The following is a 20,658-nucleotide window of genomic DNA, read 5'->3' as shown; positions in this document are numbered from 1 at the left end:
TTTTTCATTGATGAATGATACTTATAACAAATTGTAAGGTGTAAATTGATTGACACCAATCGCTAAACAAGTTCCACAAAATATTCTTAAAATGAAAATAAAATACGAAGCAATTAAAATTGTATTCATTTTTTCCATCTCGAATATAAAAAAGCGTAAATTTTAAACGGTTGATGGTTTCTTTTATATACACATAAAAAAGTTAATATTTGCCAAATTAAGCAATTTAAATAAAAAAATCATGTGTGAACAGCACATAGCCGACTATAAGGCATTACATGAAGTTTAAGTTAAGTAAGTTTGGCTCTTAGTAAGGATTCCCTTTTATGTCTTCCGAATTCCTTAAAAAATTAACTTCCATTAATCCGTTTCGTCAGTTACTTTCAATAGTAAACAGAACTCTAATATGAAATTTCAGCAAATTTCATCAACTAATTCCTTTGGTTGGGTAAAAAAGATAAAATCGGCCCCTAGATCGATTTCTGAACCCTCAAACTCCCAAAATTTATAAGTTCGAAGCTTCAATTGAAGCTTCAATTGAGTTTAAACATTAAATTTAAAAAAAATCGGTTAATTGTTTCTTTTTATCTGCAAAAAAATGTAAATCTGGACCGTAGCAGAAATCTAATTGCTAATATCTTATTTCTTCTAAAATTTGGGTTGTTCGTTGTACTGTCCAGCGAAGCTTGTATGAAATTTTAAAAAAATATGTTAAATATTGTTTTGAAAATTACCAAAAATGTAAAATCTTTCAGTTTCCCAGACCTGATACATTACAAAAATTGATCAATACGTGACATAGCCAAAATAAACTTACGTATAAAATTTAACTAAAATTGGTTCAGCCGAACATGAGATACATATGTACGCAATTGTGCAGTGAAATTAAAGATCTGCTACATGAAATTTCTTATAGCTATAAATAAAACGTGGGGGAAAATTTGAGGGTCCTTGATATTTGTATATTCATGAAAAAAGAAATTCGTTAGTGAATTTTAAGTATGTGTAAAAAATGTAGTAAGTGTGAATAATTGTAATTCTTTTGATAATATTTTTAGTTTAGATTTTGAAACGTTGAATATAATGAAAAGGAGACTTTTGCAAAACATAATAAGAAAAATAAATAAAATTTCTATAGCTTTTTGATTGAAGCTGTTTTCCCACATTTTTAAATTAATATGATTCCTTCTTTTAGGAATTAAGAATGAGAATCTCTGTAAGTTAATGAGAAGATTTACCGCATCAAGTGTATTTTATAGTGTAAATGAATGCAAAATTATCTGCTGACATACTTTTAAAGTGAAAGAATTTTTGGCTCAGGTGATTTTGTATAAATTATTTTTTCTTTTTGTGTTCACTGTTTATTAAATTGCAACATGAGAAAGAAATTTTTGAAATGTACCGTAAAATTTCTTTTTCGATTAAAGTCAAGAAAATATTTCAATCTTAAGGCTTTTTGTTTTAATTTTTCAGTCTTTGTAAATTTTTTTAATAACACTTCGTTTTTACATAGAAGCTTGGAAATTTTTGTGCAAAAAATTTAAGTGCTGAATAAAATGTTTTAATTACTTTACCTCAAATTTTAAACATATTTTTAGACTTTAAATTGTTTTTAAAATTGTCGAGAAATTTTGAATTGTATTTTCATAAATACGAGTATACTAATATCATTTTGTACACTTAATATTAAAAAAATTCCAATAGAAGAACGAATAAACTTTTTAGAAGTGAATATACGTATAAGATATTATATAAGTTTAGGTCTATTACGAAAGATGGTGATTATATAATAAGATCTTTGAATATCTTATGATTTACCGTCTTCTAGAATCGAAATTACTTAGTCACAAATTACCAAAAGATAAGTTATTTAAATTTAATAATAATTAATAACACAAAAAAAATTTAATTACTAAAATGTTTTTGATATTAATTTGATTCGAATGCAATTACAAGAATTAATTAAATTTTTGGATTCAATATTTTCACAAAGACTTTGAAAATTAATAAAATTTAACTGCTGTTGTTATTAAACATACTCTGAGTACGTTATAAAATTCTTGGTAACTAGCAACAATTTTTAAAGGGATAAAAAAGGGCACATAATTTTAATGAATAAGAAACTCAAATTAAATCTATTCTATACTGACGCTTTAACAAATTTATTTCTAATTTTCTAATTTCACAAAAAATTTTTTATAATTTTCCATTATGAAAAACATGTTTCAATATTATTTTTCGAAAAAATCGCGTTTAATCTATTTATGTTTCTTTAAACAGACTGATTTTCTCATTTTACAATGGGCTACATAAAATGTTCGTATAAAAAAGATTCTGGTGATATTTTCATATTCGAATTTTAAAATAAAAAATCCTTTTACACAGTATTACAAACAACAAACACAAAAATAAAATTAAAAAAACGGAATCTACATAATTTTCATTCAGTTTTTATTAAGTTATGAAATTTTTCATTTCCTCAAACCAACTTTTTAAACAACATAAAAAAGAATTAACCAAAAGGTAAGTAAGGATGGAATGGGGAAAGTGAAAACCGAAAAAAAGGACGTAAAACCAATCTCAGTTTTAATTTTAAAAAATCATGTTGCTGTCAGTTATATACGAATTCAACTGGATCTGCTTTACCTTTTACTTTTGTACACATTTGCATTTATTTTGGTACCCGCATATTCCAAAGTAATCGGAGTTTTTTTTTATATTTTATTAGTAACAGTTAGAAGAACACCTTTTTTTCTCATTTATTATCCTTGTTTATAATGTTTTTTTTGTTATTTTTATGGTATTTTTGTTGTTCTTAATGTTACGATTCTTGTTAATGTCTAAAATTTTATTACAGAAATAAACAGCACAAAAACTTATTTATTTTCATAATGATTCTACACCTAAATGAATGGGAGTATAATATAGTAGAACGAAAATTACAAATGCACTAAATTATTTTATTTTGACCGTCTATGGTTTTGAACCTCTAAAAACATCGCAATATATTTTCAGTTTTAATTTCATTTTTTCGAAGTTGAGAATATTTAATTTTGAATTTATTTTATTAAAACAGATATAATTGAAAACCAGAAATTTTAACTTCTAAGTTCTAAGTTCTCAATAGATAATAGACTGGCTACCATCTTGAATACGGATATTTAACACTATTTTTATACGAGTAGCTCATTCAAGGTGTAAAAATTATGATAATCCAAAATGATTGTTAAAAAATTTTGTTTTAAAAGGCGAGATGTTATATTTTTCAGTGAAGCAGTGTAGTATATTTTATTTTTAAGGAAATAATAATTTTAATTTTCGTTATAAATTATTATTGAAGCACAAAACTTAAAGTCAGTCAGTGTGATTACTATTTTCAAAGAAATTTTGTCTAAAAACAACGGTGGCAGAATTCATAACCCGCAGGACTTGGAATAGTTCTATAAGATTTCGGTTTGATGTTTATATAAGTACGTCATGTGCGCGTACATATGAACTTCGTAAACAGTTTTTTAGTAATAACACCTAAAGCATAGTCTACAGTAAAAGTGCTGGTCTTAAATTCGTTATATCAAGATCCAAATTCCTTTAGCTTTAAATGTCTGAAATTTTGATTTTTAAATTGGACAGGTGGATAAGATTTCTTTTGGTTCTTTTTTTATCACCTGAAATTTATCCTTTAATGATAATAATAAAAAGAATAAAATCGAAGTCGTGTAATGAAAATAGTAAAATTGAAAAACGAAAGTCAAAAAAAAAAGATGCTTAAAATAATAAAAATATTTTTGTAATAAAAAATGAAAATGAGCAAAGAGAATTTTATGAAATTCAAATAAAAAAATACGTGGAAACTTTGCTGTCCATTTTGATTTACCTTATGTTTGATTATTGTTAGGGATGAACATAAAAAGGGATTATCGTAAAGAATTTAGTTTTAGTTCAGGAAAAAAAATTTAAAAACAGAATGGTAATGTTAAAATTTAAGAGATTTGCTATTTTTTGTTTTTTTTTTTTTTGGTAAAATTCTTTACATTAATATGTGGAGTAAACCGTATCACAAAAACTCAGCATAATAATTTTAAGGATTGAAGGGATTTACAATTCTTCAAAGAAGATTTGTGTTATATAATGAATAAATAGTTTTGAAAATAGTAAGCTAGTGTATGTGTGTGTGTCTTTGCGAAAAACTTTTACATACCTATGGAAATCATAAACACGTTTATAGATTAGTGTGAACAACCAAATGTTTAGAAATTCGCATGACTAATTAATTATGGTAAAATTGTGATCACCACTAGTTTTCTATTTTATAATTTGTTTGACAGGAAAATTACACTTGAAAAAGGAAAATCTATAGGTAATGTGCTCCTACCAATATGGAAATATAAAATCAAATTTCTGAACCTCAAATTTGATTCTAGTTTTTAAGTTTTCAAAACCTATACCAGTTGAAAATACCCGCGCAAAAGCGTGCTTTTTCAATCAGAAAGTATAATGTTTAAATATATACGAGTATGTTAGGAAAATAAAATACTGTAGAGATATTCCGAAAGAAATTATTATGAAAAAGTTTTTGGGACTGTTGTTTCAGATTAAAATTAAAAACAACAATTTTAATAATAATATTTATTTTTATAGTTGCATTAAAAATGCGTACGAATTTATTAAAAAATATTTGAACATCTTTTTTATACAAAGATTAAGAATGCTCATAGCTGCTTTTAAGAAGATGAACTGCACTCATACAAAATATCTTATACAAAATATTGTAAAGCATAGCAAAGCATTTAATATGAACAATTTTCGTATAACTAGCAAAGGAGCTAAGTAACTTACTTCCTTTTTTGCAAATTTAAAATTTATTAAGCAAGTTATTCCGATTGAAAATAGTTTTTTTTCTAAATATTTAGATATTAAAATGTATTTGAAAGTTAGCAGGACTCGTAATATTATTAAGATATCTTTCTCTCTTATATCTAAAAACAACCTCTAACAATATTAACAATTATTTTGGCATTATTGTAAATTACAGCAATCCCTCCTATAACGTAATTTTTGGGACCGAACAATTTTTACGTTAAGTGAAATTACATTATAGGAGGTCCAACTTAACTAATATGACTAATATGTATGTACTTGATATTTGCCTAAACTAGTAAGTTGTCTGTTGGTAAAGAAAGAAATTTAAATGAAAAAAAAATAGATTATTGCATATTAAATTATTTTAAAATTACGTAAAACGAGGTAAAAATTACATTAAGTGAAAATAGGTAGGAAAAATAAAATTTACATATGTATATCGAAATTATATAGTAAGAGGTTACGTTATAGGAGGGATTGCTGTACTTTAAAAATTTCTAACAAGAAACCAAAAAGAATATAAAACATTTTTTTTATTATCTTTTTCTGCTTTTCTTTAAGATGGCTATTTAATGTCACATATTTCTCAATATTTGGATGGCATAGTGTACGGGTAGTTTATGAAGATTAAACTCCGTGAAATATGTTTCACTTAATATAGCAAAAGCCTATGATAAAGGCAATACTTTATGTTAATAAAAAAAATTCTTTTATGGTTTTGTTATAATATTATACATAATACCAGTTAACTGATCAAAATGAATTTATAACAAACGTATACACATGTACTAAATTATACAGGGTGTTTCGCATAAGCTGGCAAATAATTGTTCATCGAGATAAAGTTCGTCAAAGTCAGAATTATTGTTTTTTTTTTTTTTTTTAAATTTTATTTTTAAAAACTCGAAATTTCGCATGATAACTCGAAAACCAGTGTACTTACATCACCCCTCACCTATACAATTTTTTCTAGAAATTGATCGAAGAATCATATTTGAAATTATTTGCCACCTTATGCGAAACACTCTATATATTATATGTGATAAAATATACATAAATATAAATCCATAATATACCTAAGTATATATATAAAGTAAGTGAAAATAAGCGAGTATACTGTACAGATTTATGCGTGCATAGGCAGGCTACCATTACAATCTTATCACAACCATATTAACTGACATTTCATAACTTTCTTTACTACATTCTTTTACAATTTCCTTTATTCTATGCTATCATTTATCACTTTTAAAAACTTTTTATTTATTTTTATTTCGAAATTTTGACGTGAATTTTTCATATTTCTTCAGTGTTATGACAATTATGAAATTTAGTTTATGATTTTTTTTTTGAGCGAAAAATAAAAATCGATGAATTTTGAAAATAATTTATTTTTTATTTTATTTTTGAAATGTATAATAGATATTTTATATGGAAGGGCTTGGACCATTAGTTCAATTATTCATTCAATAACTTTTGTTAATTGCTTAAAATTTTACAATAAAATAGCAGTTTTTTGAACACAAAATATTTAAATTAAATATTTAAATTTCAGGAGTTGAGTCATTTTTTCATGAATACCATCACATAGTCTCACATAGTATTGGTTGACGGTGGTGAACTTTTGAAAACCCTCATTTATTGTTACTAGCAAATAAATATTTACAAGATTCAAATTTTACGCAAAGTAATTATCATTTCTGCAACAGTTAGTCTTGTTTCTTCTATTGCAGATAGAAGTAGTTTAAAATTTCAAAAAGGAAATAATTCTATTTATTATGCAATTAGTCTTGAATTAATTTTTCCATAGATAGCGTATTGACGAAACTGACTTTTAACAAGTTTCTTTCATTTTATCTGGTATAGTTATACGAACTTTGTCTTTGTTTTATTTGCTTTTGCTAATAAGGAGGAGTTATTGTTTTAGTGTTAAATGTACATTCAAATCTTATTATTTAAAATGAATATACATATTTGATATTTCAATATTCATTTCAAAAATTCCCAATGCAATTCTTGAAGTAAGAGTTCTTTTTCTACAAGATGACCATTGACGAATTTTTTAATTCTTTTAAATTAATTAAACTAAAAGTAATTTGATTTTTGATTGTCAATATTTTATACATGAACATTAAAATTACAAAATTACAAAATTTTAACGTTGACATGCATAAAACTTGTTTTGTAAAAGTTCTCATAAAAATAATTTGCATGACAACAATTCGATTGGTTCGATTACATTGCCAATTAAATATTTTAATGTATAAAAAAATTTGGATGATGTTTTATACTGCTGAATATACATATTTGTTCAAGTTCCATACGAGTTTTATTAAATATTTTCACGTAATTTAAAGCAACAGATAACGATGTAAAAATAAGTAGTACATTGTTGTAATGTGTTTTCAGCCTCAATACTTTATTTCCAATAAAAAATTCCACGAAAACGAAAAAAAAATATTATTATAGTTCCATTATAACAACAAAGTTTATAATTTTCATTTATTCATGCCTTCAGGTGAACAAAATCATCCTTGAAAAATTCTTTTTCTCTTGTCATCATCTTTCTTTTTCTTTTGTTTATGTTATACATGGTTTATTACCAAGAAGTAAGCAAAGTGTAAGAGGAGAAAGTTATTTTTTTGCTTAAAATATAACAGTATCCTATCTTTATTTACAACATTAGTGATTTTTTATGAAAAACATTGATGATGAATAAAATTCAGAATTAGGAAAACAAAAATTTTTTACACGGTATTAAAGACAACAGAAATTTAGATTTTACTCTAAATTTAAAGTAGACCGACGACGATGACTTTAATTTATGTTTTGAACGCAAGTACACCATAGCAAATATAGTGCGTATTTCTCTCAATGGCGAATACTAGTCTCAAAAGTAAATAAACCAAAAAAAATGAAATAAAGTAAGTAAAATTCCTTGATATCAAGAATGAATGATAGAACACACATATTTGCTTACAGTTATAATGTTTTTCTTTGTTTTATAGTTAACCGAAATTTTTTTGTTTGCGAAAGAATAATAAAGAAAAGAATAAATAAAAAAAAAGCATAATTTTATGTTATTTTTTGTACTTTATCCCCGATTTATAGACGCAAAATATAATAAAAGGGCTCAACGTTTTTACAACAAATAATTTACTTCTCAATTTCTTGATGAAAGATAATTGATTAGCCTGGATTTGATTTATAAAGTAACTGCTTCCTTATTTCTGTGTTACAAATATTCCAGATATTTGACGCATTTGGTGTCGAGGGATGTGTCACAATTAGTATGCAATAATATTTATGAGTATCACTTAATGTTAGGTAACAGATAAAGATATTAGAAAACTCGATAATAATTAAGATTAGTTAGCTTTCAACATTCTTATTGTGTTAGGTTTTTCTCTATCATTAATTATTCAGTAATAATTGCTTCTCATATGTACAAAAACTGCATAAAAATTTTATATTTTTAATATTATTGTGACATTAATTTGTTATTGTATCAGATGATGCTAGCTTGAAAAGTAAAAAAAAATAAAAATCTGAAATTTTTTTATCTTTCGCATTTGAAGTTATTTGACAATTTTTGGGAAGAAAACAGTCTTATGTAATATCTTTTCAATCGAGAAAATTACGTAATTGAGTTATTTGACTTTATTTTTTTCTATTGTTAATATTTTATTAGGTGCGGCATATTTTGTAAGCAGACTGTGGACTCAGTCATTATTGTTATTACACTGATATATCTTATGCTACCCTGTTTAATTGAGCTTAAACAAAAAATGAGGTGAATAATGACATGGCATTTGAATTTTGAGAAAGAAATTGTACACCGTACGCTTAGAGAGAGAAAGTGAATTTTTTATACAATGGAAGAGATATTTTGTTTGTTTTTTGTAATAATGGCAAAAGACATTTTTCTTATACGTATTTGTTAGTGTGATGGGTTTTCAGTTAGTTATCTTAAAGTGAGTTATTTACCAGTTCAGTTATTATATCAGTTCATTTATTTGTTCAGCTTTGCGGAAACCATGTTATTTGCAAAATAAAGTGAATTTTCATTTGATTATTGGGTTCTAGTGTCTAATTTGATGAATTACTTTTATTTATTAAATTTTTAAAATCAAATATTTTTGATTTTCCAATGTTTCGAAATTTTTATAAAAAAAAATAATTGAATTAAATGTAGGAAAAACTTAATTACGTTTCAAGAATGAATTTTGCAGGAATAATATTTTAAATTTTTTATTTAAGTTCATAGGTAAGTAACTTATAACTTCATTGAGAATTTTGTAATAATGTTTCGAATAGTGCATAAGTGTATACATTACTCTTTAATAATATTTTTTTTGGAAATTCATTCAGGTATTAGAAAAAAATTCTATAAGCATGAAATTGATAATATCGAATACTTTTGACATATTTTTTTACTCCTTAGTTTTTCTATGTTTAAAAATGCTTGTGACTAGGCGGCTCTACTGTAATATCAAAGAACACCAACTATGTCATTAAAGAGGTATGTTTGTGGTTAACTGTGATCGTAAAATTGCATCACATTTCTGCACTAATTGCACAACGTACATTTTACAACACAAAAATTGTAGCTAGATTTGCGATAAAAAGAAATAACGTATACTCATATATTTTATGTTATGTACAGCGTTCCCACTTGAATATAGTTGTATCCATTTGGATACATTATTGCTTTAAATTTAGCGTGGATACAAAGATACTTAAGTCTGTCAAAGATACTTAATCGATGTCACAATCGGCTACATTTGAAAATTTTGCTGAGGCTTTCTCAAACGCTAAATTAGTATTACAAACTGTCAAAGTGCTGCAAACATTAAATTGCGAAATTGCTTTATTTTCCAAAAAAATTGTTTTTTTGCTGTCTTTACTTCACAGATTTCCAAATTTGTAAGTAAGAAAGATACTATATTAAATGAATTAAATGACTGCAACCCTTTTTGAGTTCAAATTGAGAACTTCTAGACAGCAACATCCCAGAAGCATATCGATGTGAGCTAGTTGTAGCAGAAAATGCATTGGCTGCACATATTTCTTAAAATTTATTCGTTTTCATTGTAAATCGGCTTTACCACATAATTCAGCAGCTACAGAAAGTATATTTTCGGACCCTATTGACCTTTACAAATAAAATGCAACAGAAGTCTGTTTCTTAAAGAATTTATTATAAATATTTCTTGAAGAATTTATTGTCTGTTTCTTAAAGAATTTATTATAAAGTCGGTAAAAAAACAAAATGTTATACAATTCGAGAAAAAATGTATCCAAAATGGATCTTATCTTATTTTGTATAAATTAACTCATAATTAATATTAATTTGCTTTGTTTTGTAATATAAATTTTATTCTGCAATATGAAATTATTTATAGTAAATTCTTTAAGAAACCACATGCAATTTTATTGCATTTTAATCGTAAAAGTTAAATACTGTTTATCGTGCGTTACCGCAGTGCATAAAGTTGATTTACCATGAAAATTTTCAAAAATATGTGCAGCCAATGCTTTTCTCTGCACCGAGCTTACACCAAAATGTTTTTAGTATATTCATTACCAGAAACTTTAGAAACTGTATTGGTTCTTGGAACACAAGAAGTGTGGCATTAATTTAAGATTTTTCTTACCTTCTTTTAAAAAATTTGGAAAACTGTTTGGTAAAACCAGCAAAAACCATATTTTTTGAAGTTAAAGCAAATTGGCGATTTAATAATAGCAGCACTTTGACAGTTTTGTAATATTTATTTAGTGCTTGAGAAAGAAATTTATCCATATTTTAGAATTTTCAAATGTAGACAATTGCGACATTTTAGTAGATTTGAGTATCTTTGTATTCACGCTAAATTTATAGGAAAAATGTATCCAAATGGATAGAATTGTATCCAAGTGGGAATGCTGATTACATATTATTCACTCTTAACTTAATACATGATATTGTTATTATAATGTAATTTAAAATTTTTTGCAAACTAAATAAAATTAGCAAAGAAATATTTTTTGTGAATGATTCATATGCAAACATGTGAAGTAAAGTTATATCAAAGATGGAAACGGAGTGAATCTTTTTTACTTTTTACCGACCGCATTGTATACAATAAAGTAGGTTATGTAATGGAACCAAATTTTGGATTCGGTGGGAACGCACTTCTCCATAGTAGGGAAACGTAAATAAACTACTTTTCAAGAGATGAGATTTGTTGGCTAATGTCTGTGTGTGCACACGTGTATCTCAAGTTTGGCTAAACCGATTTTGATGAAACTTTATATGAGAGTTTATTTTGGATATGACACGGTTTGATCAACGCTTTTGGGATATATCAGACCACGGGAACTGGACCTTTTCGCAGGCCAATTTTAAATTTTTGCGTATGTAAAGAGTAAAATTCAACAAATCTCGTTGAAATTTAATATTTAAATTCGAGATGTTACAACAATGAACCTATAAATTTTTGGAAAAATCAGAACTCGAAAACCGAACTGGGCGCCGATTTTACATTTTCCACCATATCTACGGAACGGATTGATGAAATTTCTTAAAATTTGTTATTTAAGTTCTAGTTGTTACCGAAACTAAGTGGTGAACTTTTCAGGAAATTCAGGTGGCATAAAGTGAAATTCTGCTAACAGCCAAATTTACACTTTTCTAGGTATGTTAGCTAAAAGTTAAGCTTAAATTTGAAATTGAAAAGAAGTATTCAAAATGCATTTTCATAGTCTTCTGTAACGCTTTCACTAAACTAAACAATAAATATTGCGGTCGGTTATGTGTTGACCACATCACATTTTGTTATTGTTGCTTTTGTTCATGAACTTAAATAACCAAAAGTTTTGTAAAACTTTCCTCAAAAAACACCATTCAGGAAAAAAAAACATACTTTCTATACGTGATATATTATATGCATTATTTGTATGCTAATAGATTATTTATATTCGAAGAGTTTTCTGTCGAAATTACAAATTCACAATTTTTAAACATTTGAAACTAGTAAATGGAGGGTAGTTCGATCCAAGTGGTAAAGTTTACGGGATGTCATTCCTTGGAGTTTTTTAGGAAAAAAGTCGTATGGCACACATCGGGCGCGGTTGAAGCTACATCAAAGTTGTGTTCCGAAGCCTTTTTGTGAATAACCTAAATTATCGCATTGGCTACAAGAAGTGTCATAAAAGTTATCTACAGTAATTCAAGATCATTTCAAATCAACTACAATGATTATTGTTGGGTCGGTATTTAGATATAAATTTTTATATTTTGCGAGATTTATTTTTAAATATTCCTTCCCACATTAAATTAATTATTTATGTAGTGTGATATATACATTCATGTCTCAATTTTGTTTCAATAGTTTCGAACATATTCGCATTTTGTGCGTCGAATTAGGGTCTTCTAGTATAATATGTAATTTCTACTAGGTAAAAAAATCTCGAAAGACGAAAAAAGGCGGCTCTATCTGCCTTTTCCCCCGACAGTTAGGGAGCGTGACTCCTACCCTAAAAAATCACTTAAACTCTGAACGGATAAAACTGGTCCTACAGACTAACTATTACCTCCTCGCTAGCTTGGTTTTCCCGTGCAGGAATTAAATACCTTCCATAAGGAAATTGGTATTCCGCTTTAAATTGAATGATCTTGTTCGTTTAAGTCTTTCTGTCATAACGCCATTGTCTAGCAGCCGAGCTGTTTCAATATTTACATGTTGTTCTAGACGAGCCTTATCCTATGTAGCACAACTCCTAACTTTATCTACAAGCAAAGGAATTCCAAAGTCCCTGTGGATATCACTGGTACGCATATACCAATGCGCATTTACCATACCCCGTAGAACTTTATTCTGGAAAGTTTGAATTTTGTTAATGTGAGTCTTCTTGACACAACCCACAGTTGAATGCCATATAGCCATATTTGTTTAATAATTTGGCCATAAATTAATATCTTATTATCAATTGCCAAATTGGACTTACGACCTAGGAGCCAATAATTTTCTCTACATTTATTTTCTTATTTTATGTGTTTCTTCTTTCCACCTTAGCTTGACATCTAAAGTCATTCCTAGGTATTTTACTGAGTTATGGATCGCTACGTTCGTTCCATCTACGTTAATTTCTGGTGCATTCACTATTTTCCAATTGGTGAAGTTTATGTGAACCGATTTTGCTTCATTCAACTTTATTTTCCAATCTTTAGTCCACTGGCTTATTTTGTTAATTGCCTCCTGTAATTTTTTTGTCGAATCGTCAATGTTCGCTCCTACTGCCAATATTGCAGTATCCCCAGCAAAAGTGGCTATCGTAGCATTTTCTATTTGTCGCAAATCACTCTTGTAAAGCAGGTACAACAATGGGCCCGATATACTGCCTTGAGGCACACCTGCCTTTATTTTTCTTAGCGTGGAGTATTCAGCATCTTGTTTAATTCTGATAGCTTATCAGCTAAGCAAGATTTCAAAATTTCTACAAATGACGATGGTAACATTTGCCCTAACTTAAGTATAAGGCCTTTGTGTCATACCTTGTCGAATGCCTGTGCTGCGTGCAGAAATATAGAAGAGCAGATTTCCTTATTTTTAAAGCTTTTTTCTATAATATTTGTTATTCTATAAACCTGGTCTATTGTAGAATGGTGTCTTCTAAAACCAAATTGATGGTTCGGTATTACGCCCCTATTTTCTATTATTGGCTTTAAGCCCCTTAATAGCAGCTTAGACATCATTGGTAACAGTGAAATGGACCTGTAAGACTGTGTTTCTCTCAAGGATTTCCCGAGTTTGGGCATCACAATTACCTCCGCGACGACAAGGAACATACCCAAAATCCATAGCTGCATTCATAATTTTCGTCAGATGTTCCAATGCCTCGTCTGGTAGTTCTCTCAGTACTTCCGCAGATCAAAACCTGGCGATTTTTCAACTTCAGGGATCTTACCTTTTCCGCAATTTCTAATTGAGTAAGTGGAGATATGCTGTCTGCTTCATTTGCGATAGATTCTACCAAATTTACATCTGAAGTTATTCCGTTTGGCGTGAATATGCTTTCCAAGTGATCAGCATACAATTCGGCCTTCTCTATATTGCTCCTCGATCAACTGCCAATTGCTTTCATTAGTGGCGATGGGTGCCTAATCGGTCTCTTTTTGCTCTTTGCCGCCTTCCATAAGGAATAATTCGTTTCCTTCGTAGCTGACAAGTTCTCTATATAATTTTCGTATGTTGCCGATTTAAATCCTTGGATTTTTCTTTTAAGCACCTGGGAAAGTCTATTTAAAACAGTTTTGTCATCAGGGTGACGCGAACGTTGCCATCTATGACTGGTCCGTCTTTTTTCACCTATTAAATCAGTTATTTCTCCAGCATAGCTATTTGCTGCCGGTTTGTACTTTGACATTTTTGTATTGTTCCATGCAGCTTTTTGTATGATTTTAATAAATCCCTCTAACTCCACATCTAATGGTTCTCTTGATTGTATATTAATATTTACGTCAATATTGTTTATTATTTCGTATTTAAAGCTCACCCAATCTGTAGTGCTATTTGTTAAACTGGGCCTAAATAACGTTTTAGTTATTTTTTCACTTAGTTTTAATATGACAGCAGAGTGATCCGAATTAAAATCATAGTTATCTTCAAAGTTTAGAAAGTTTTCTGATATTTTTTTGGTTATAAAAAAGTCAAGAACATCAGGAATCTTGTTAGTGTCAATAGGCCAATAAGTAGGAATGCCAGTGGAGTGATAGCAACAACCTAGCTCTTGAATAGCTTTTCTTAGCTCTCTTCCTCTAGTCTATTATTTTTGAACGGCGAATAAGGGTTAATGAAAATCATATAAATTGAATCGATGGTTTTTAACTTAATTACAATTTTTAAGTCTCAGAAAATATTAGAATGTCAATGATTTGAAATGCATAATTACTCACACAATTACAGTAACTTAATAATGTTGCAATTATAAAGAGAATCGGCCCCATCCAGTGTTCCCATCTTGTTTCTTGAAGTTATAAATAAAATAAAATTCTTTTAATAAAGTGAACTCGTAGAAAAAAACTCTTTGGTAACAAGTGAAGAGAAACAGGACTATAAAATTTTTTATGTATATTGCGTTAATAGAATTTTATGTTTGCATTTATACTTATTGAAAATTCTCTACTATTTTGCTATGCAAATGCAAAAAGTTAAATAACGGAAAACGTATAAAAGAAAAATTTTGTATCGCATTAAATTATTTGGATTGTGGTTTTAAGATATTTGCCTTTTCTTCAACATTTTATTGCTCGACCATCCTTTTATTAATATATGCATGTGTGCACGCATGTACTTTTGGCAAAAAAAAATATAAATGAAAAATCCTGAATGTTTCTTTGTTCAATTTTTTTATTTTATTTTGATTTCAATATTTTTAAAAGTCGAGTAAAAAAAATTGTTTTTTTTTACCCAAAGGGAACTTATTTTTTACATTATTTTCTTGCAATAAATTGAAATTCAAATAAGTCTTGTAAAAAACTTTTTTATGTACAACAGATATATATAAAGTTTACGTATGATGTTGGGTTCTTCGAATTTCAAGTTAAAAGGTTTACAGAACATTTTAAACCTATGTTTACAAAATGTTTACTTAATATTATTTCCGATTTAAATTAGATATTCTTAAATACTTGTACAGGATCGTGTGTCTAAAATTTTCCTTAAATAACGTTTTGCAAATAAATAATTGCAATTAGTGTAATTAATTTATTCTGATAAGGAACAGAAGTAAAATAGGAAATATGCAAGTTGTTACACTTACTTAAAATAGGAAATATGCAAGTTTTTAGTTTAACTATACACTTACAAATTTAAACCATTTTTGAATTGTTTAAATTTTTAACACACCCATTAATTTCAATATGTAAACAATATAAGCATCTATAATTTTCTCTAAAATTATGCAAACAATCAAATATAAATTTCGAAAAATTGTACTTTTTATTTTTGGTTCAATTTTTTATGGTCCTATAAATTGTTTTTTCTATTTTTATTGCAATTTATTTCCTAAATAATTTGAAATTCCATGATTGTTACCAGAATAAAGAGGTGAAAAAAAATAAACAAAAAAAATCATTCAACAGTAAAATTATTCAAAACTTCAGCAATTTATTTACGACCTATAAAAACCACTACTCTACCCTGATCTTTTATGTCCTTGTTCTGGCACAATTTTTCCAGGTATAAATGAGGAGCGTCATTGTTATTTTATTTTAACTCCATTTTTCTTTTTCCTTTTCTTTTTTCAATTACTCGTTCAATTGGTCTTCGTTTTTAGAAAAAGAAGAAAGACATTATAACAGAGAAAATTTAAAAATACATGACCGGAAAATAATGGAAGAATTCCTCTTTTTTTCTCTACAAAATCCTCAATCAAATTATTTCACTCAAAATATCAAATTTAATGAGATGTTGACATCGGTCACGTTCATGTTCGAACATTATATTTCAAAGGTACCGTGGAGAAATCAAATGAAGAAGCAATAATCTTAAAAAAAAAACATCAAAAATGTATAGAACATGAAAATAACGAAGGATCAACTATCAAACATGACAAGTGATTAATAATACAGAACGTGTCACGTCTAACTGCATAGTGATTAACGAAAAAAAATGTATGACTTGAGATTTATCTAACAACAACGAAAAAGAAAAATGGAATGGAAAGGAGATAGTAAAATTGTTTAACCAAATATTTTGAATAAACTAAAGATGGTAGAAAGCTGCATAGAAATCGATGATAATACAGGATTTTAGTTGATTAAGAAACAGTTCGATAAACTGATTTTGTTTTTTTGTTTTTAACACGAAATGGTTTTTCAATGGAAATTTTTGGTTAAAAAAATTAATTATTTATCATCAAGGTTCCAAATTTATTGGCGACAAAATAAAATTATTTGCGTAGTATATAGAAAGATTGAAAACAAAATAAGAATCAAGTAAAATAGGCTTTTAAGCAAATTAAGTGAATAAATTTGGAAAGATTTTATGTGAACTTTTGCAGATTGTTGATTTTGATAGCATTACTTACCAAAAATCTTAGATCGAATAAATTTTGATCAAAAATAGCGAGCTTAAAATTTATTTTGAAATAATAAAATTAAAATTAAAAAAGTTTAAAGTAATTATTAGTCGAATCAACTTTAGCTACTGCACCAAAATGTGTTTTTAAGATTAAGATTGGAATAAAGGTAGAGAATTTAAAGTTCAGATAAGCTCATACGTTTTCGATATGAAATTGTACCTGCCTCTCACTTGATTTGTTTCTTTTGGTAGTAATTCTTGTTAATAAGGGGAAGTTTTTTACACTCCAAAAAAAACATATTTAATTTATTTAGCTTAAAATATAAGTTCTGATTTTTTTGTTAATTGTAGTTTAAAAATATATTTCGCTTTTATCCGTCTGAATTATTGGCAAAATAAAAATTTCAAGTAAAAACTTCGAGGTAACAATTTTAAACATCGTTTGCAGGCGGCTGACTTAAATTTTGCTTTCAATTAAGGAATATTTTCTTTTAGAAAAGTGATGTATTGTTATTTGGATACAATTAGTTAGTTACAGTCTAATATCAAAGCGGTTAACATAATTTAGGCTGCATCGAAGTGACAGTTAGTTCCCAAACGATAAATTTCTTAAAAGATGTTTAAAAAAACTTCAAATTCGTAAGTTTTGGACTTAATTTAGAAAGGAATGTTTGTTTGTTAAAATCATTCGCATTCTTATATGCTAAAAGAACTAGAAAATTAATTTTCATCAAAAATTTTCTAAAGCACTGCCAAAAAATTTCGAAGCACTGCTGGTTTAGTACCAAAAAATAAAACATATCTTCATATACTGTTTTTCTATTACTGGGTATTCAAAATCTTTCAAAAAATAAAAGATTTTTGGTCTTTCGAATGCCCTTAAGGGTATTATTATACAATGTATATATATGTGCGCCTAAAAAAAACAATTTTTTTTTTAAAAAACCATTATGTATTTTTTATAGGGAATTGTATATTATAAAGCACAACCAAATAAATTATAAATTTATCTTTATCACAGGGTTTAAGATCAAGGATCCTTTAAAAAATATAAAAAAAAATATATTTACTTTTAATTTTTATTTTTGATTTTTAAGGATTCTTCGTAAATGTAATAAAACTAGCAATGAAATTGGATTCTATTTTAAAATAAGACATAAAAATGTAAAAGGAAACCGGTTAAAAAGGAAAAATTATTTTTTTTTAATGCGGTAAATGTTTATTTCTTTTCCTGTCCATGCGGATAAAAAAAGTTAAGGTTTGGAAAACAGAAAAATCCGATCCTTAATAACATTTTTAATTTCCAGTAGCTTTCGATTTTTAAATTGAATTTAGCTAAATTTTGTTGAAAAGATATACGAGGCTATTTTATAAATATTAATATTTTATTTTATTTAATAATTCTATTCTTAAATGAATGTGATAGACATGCATGCATACATATGTTGAATATATACAAACATTCATTTTAAAATCAGCGGAACAATTCGGTTTTGTTAAAATTAAAGAAAGATTTATAATAAAAACATAAATTCGCATTATGTCGTTTTAGCTAACCCCTAGAGTTGTTCCGAGAGAAGATCAAAAAATTTCCAAATTTCTCTAATTATTCACAAAGTAGCTTAGCAATTTTTAAACAATTTGAAATTGCCCTAGTAACACATTTTCTATTTAAAAACATTTTGTTCTTTTTGATCAAAAAGTTCCCTTTTCATAAATATTCAAAAGTATTGAAGAAATTGAAGTATTCTATATTACATCGGATTCACCATCTTAAAGTTTTGATTTTTCATGCAATGTTGATCATGAGTTTTATCGAATTGATTAATATTCAAAATTAATTAAATTGCCTCAATAAATAACAAATTTTGAAACAGTGACCATTTCATCTGCTTCTAGGTTATTGTTCCTATCGGAAAACAAACAATGGAAACTAAATTCCAGGCGAGACCAAGATTATGATTTATATAAATGGGTAACACTTTTAAAGTAGTAAGGTTTAAAGTTAAGGAAATTTTTGACACTAGCTATCATTTTACTTAAATTTTATTTACTTGTAAATTATGGTTAGAGTTTGTGGATCTCAAATATCCTTATTGAAATATTTATTTTTATGTTTATTTTTTTCCGCAGCAGAAAAAAAATATTTTTTTTTTATTTGTATTGATGTTTTTTTTTTCAACCAAATTTAAATGAGATCAGATTTAAAAAAAAAAAAAAACTTTTAAAATGCTTGTTGTCGTTCTTTGTTCAGTTCAGAAAGCAAAAAATTTAAGTTGATAAAGGTCCTTTTTCTTAGCGTTTGTTTTTCTTTCATAATATTTTTTTTCACTAAAAGCGAAATTTTTTGAATTTCTTAAAATTATAGCAAAATAATGACAAGTTTATTTTGAATAAAATAAAAACGTGAAATATATAATTGTTAAATATTTAGGTTGTTCCACTGAAACTATGTTATAATTAAAAGTGTTTCTATGATTGATACTTATTAATTACTATTGAACTCCTATTATTTTTAACTCCTAATTACTATTGTTGTTGCAAAAAATTAATTAAAATGATGTACCCCAATGTACATTATATTACATTGGGGTCCATCATTTAAGCACAAAAGTTTTGAGATTTTGTTAATGAGCAATTTAATATATTAAAAATTGAAATACTGACTATCTATGCTTTAACTTTACTATTCGACAATTTTTCAGCAATGAAAACTCATAAAACTGCCAAGCAGAATAGTAGTTCGTTTATTCTTTTGTCCGTTTAGTCTCTAATGTGTGGATGTTTCACTAAATAAAGGCCTTGTTGTTAACCTGTTAAGCGATTAGTTTTTCTTAGACAGCTCGATTTACTGTGCTGAATTAATTTCAAGCGAAGACGCGTATTTACGAAATTTTATTAACAGGGAAATTTTCGTTTTTTGCTTAACTTTAAATTTCATAGTAAATGCAATTTTCTTTTTCGGCATGACGCCCATATGAACTTTTGAAATTGACACATATATACGACATAATTTTTTAACAGGTTAAGGACGTCTATGGTAGAAATATTATAACATCTAAGTGACGTGGTTTATCTACTCTGTTTCAATAATTTAGTAACTTATAAAATCAGCTCATTAAACAAAAAAATTCAAGAAAATTTTAAAAAATTAATGAATTAAAATTGTTATCAATAACTAAAATTTTGACAAATTAAAATTCTTTCTCATTACATTTTGTAAAACAAGGAGGTCGGAAATGAAAAATCAAACATATCGAAATTCGGAATGCTTTTTCATTTTAGAATCAAATTTCAATTACGCATAAGAAATATTTTATACATATTTTGTTTAAATGTGCTGATTTGATACTTTCTACGCCTCTCAAATAAATAAACCAAAAACATGAGTTTAACTTGGATAAACAATAAAATTTATTTGCCATACCTAAATTTCATCGAAATTGAATTGGTTTATAAAGTAAAGGTGTTAGCGGCGTAAATTTTATGGAAAAATTTATTAATTAAAAATTAATTCTTATATAATATTACTTCAATATTTTTAGGAACACTGCAAGCTATGAATACACAAAATAATCAAAACTTGGGAAATTTTATATTCAATTTTTAAAATATTTTTGTTATAGCAAATATTTACGTAATGGAAATTGAGCTCTCACAAACAAACTCACTAATAAATATTAAAATTTTAAAATGGTTTCAATGGAATTCGTTAAATAAATTTCATCAAAAA

The 20,658-nt window shown here is 27.0% G+C and overlaps 1 protein-coding gene across 1 annotated transcript in view; it reads right to left on the bottom strand.

The window, feature by feature from the left end:
* The window catches only part of LOC129605911 (homeobox protein 2), a 115,657-nt gene that overhangs the window by 50,440 nt on the left and 44,559 nt on the right, over positions 1–20,658 (bottom strand). The window lies entirely within an intron of this gene.

Source organism: Condylostylus longicornis, unplaced genomic scaffold (assembly GCF_029603195.1).
Source record: "Condylostylus longicornis isolate FDR11 unplaced genomic scaffold, ASM2960319v2 ptg000016l, whole genome shotgun sequence".
NCBI classification, from domain to species: domain Eukaryota; kingdom Metazoa; phylum Arthropoda; class Insecta; order Diptera; family Dolichopodidae; genus Condylostylus; species Condylostylus longicornis.
The sequence above is the reverse complement of the archived record's forward strand: the minus strand, read 5'-3'. Positions and strand labels throughout refer to the sequence as shown.